Raw genomic sequence first — 1,704 nt, 5'->3', positions numbered from 1 at the left:
TCTGTTTTTTAATTCTTTAAGTGGTGAAATGCATTAAAAGATTTAAAATTTATATATTATTGCATTCTTGGGATACATAACTTGGTCAACATAGTCTATTCATTGCACACAGGTAGATATAGTCTACTAACATTTTTCTCAGGATTTTCACACATAATTATATAAAAGTGATATTCCTATAATAATATTTCTTTATTGATTTCCTAACTGGTTCTAGAATCAATGTTATTCATGCCTAAAAATTTGAGTTGTTTGGATTTTCCTATGATTCCCTATATATCTTGAATATTTTATATAAGTCCATTATATGTTTGATACATGAGCCTACTTATAAAACTGGATATGTTTGAAGGGAAATAGAATATTTACCATTATTTTAACTTCTTTGCTTGTAATAAGTCTTTCTGTTGACATAATTTTTCAGTTTCAAGACTGTTTAAATCTCTCCTGTATCTGCAGTGGTATATTTGTCTGTTATGACACTGTCTTGTTCTTAATTAACACTGCCTGTTTTATTTCTCTGTTCAATGAACAGCTGCTTTTGGCAGGCTGGGTTCTCAGCAGTGGCAGCTGCCAGGTCAGCCTTGGTGAGTCGAGTCAGTTGTTGTGCCCATGCAGTGTCCATCCCAGTCACCACGGCCACTTTGTGCACAGACTCCATGAGCAAGCCCTGTGCGGCTGAGTGGCATCATCCATCAAGCCATCTTGCCCACCTGATTACAGGGAGCCCCAGCCCCTTGGAGCCCCTCTGTTAGGCATCCACGTGCAACCACTATCATCACACAGTCTGCGCATAGCAAGAGGCCTATGCAAACCTCTCTACCCCCTAATTTTTCATCTTTATTTTTCCCAAGTTCCTGACTTGCAAGCAAACCCATGAGCCACTGCCCATGATTCATTCACTCATGCACTATTGGGGCATCATTTCACATCCCCCACCTTCCATGGGCCTGTGTGGGATTTCATCTCTAGTTCCTGGCTCAACAGCCATTAGCAAAACTGTTTTGGTGTCAGCTCCCAAGCCTATTGCTCTTGTTGTAGGTTCTCCTCCTTATATCTGAGTCACAGGCATTTATTTCCTGGGATTTTTAATAATTGCACTGATTTGTTCAATGTAGCATTTCTAAAGACTTCCAGCAAGGGAGATTCTATATTAGCTTAGAGAGAATTGTTTCAAAACATCAGAAATGTATACTGGAATGAAGGACAACATGCATGGAGAAAGGTGGACAAACCATGAGTGGTCCGTGGATTTTCATAAAGTGAACAGTTGAGCAAACAACACTCACATCAAGGTACAGCATTTCCAGCCTTCAGGAAACACCCTTAGGTTCTACTTGATCATAAATCACCCCCTGATGCTAGAGCAGGCACTTTCTTCATTTCTAACACCACAGATGAGATCCATCAGATCTGAATATGTTATGCCCAGACCCTCTATTCCCCAAAGAAGACCACCAGAGTCCAGAGTCAAAGCCAAGCGGCAAGGATCTTTATGACAAGTTCGAACTTGGTCCCTCTATTACACAGCATACAAGAGGGCCCCGAACAATGCGAGTGTTTGCTTTTTATAGCCCGAAAGTTACAGGGGAACAAAGGAATTCTTTTGGTCCCCGCGCTTTCAGTAAAACTTTGAATGGCTGCCTCCTTATCGGAGACTTTTCCAGGTGGTGTTTGTACTGGGCTCAGGAAGTTTGAGAGATA

The sequence above is a fragment of the Mandrillus leucophaeus genome, unplaced genomic scaffold (assembly GCF_000951045.1).
Source record: "Mandrillus leucophaeus isolate KB7577 unplaced genomic scaffold, Mleu.le_1.0 Scaffold1717, whole genome shotgun sequence".
Classification (NCBI taxonomy): Eukaryota; Metazoa; Chordata; class Mammalia; order Primates; family Cercopithecidae; genus Mandrillus; species Mandrillus leucophaeus.
The sequence above is the reverse complement of the archived record's forward strand: the minus strand, read 5'-3'. Positions refer to the sequence as shown.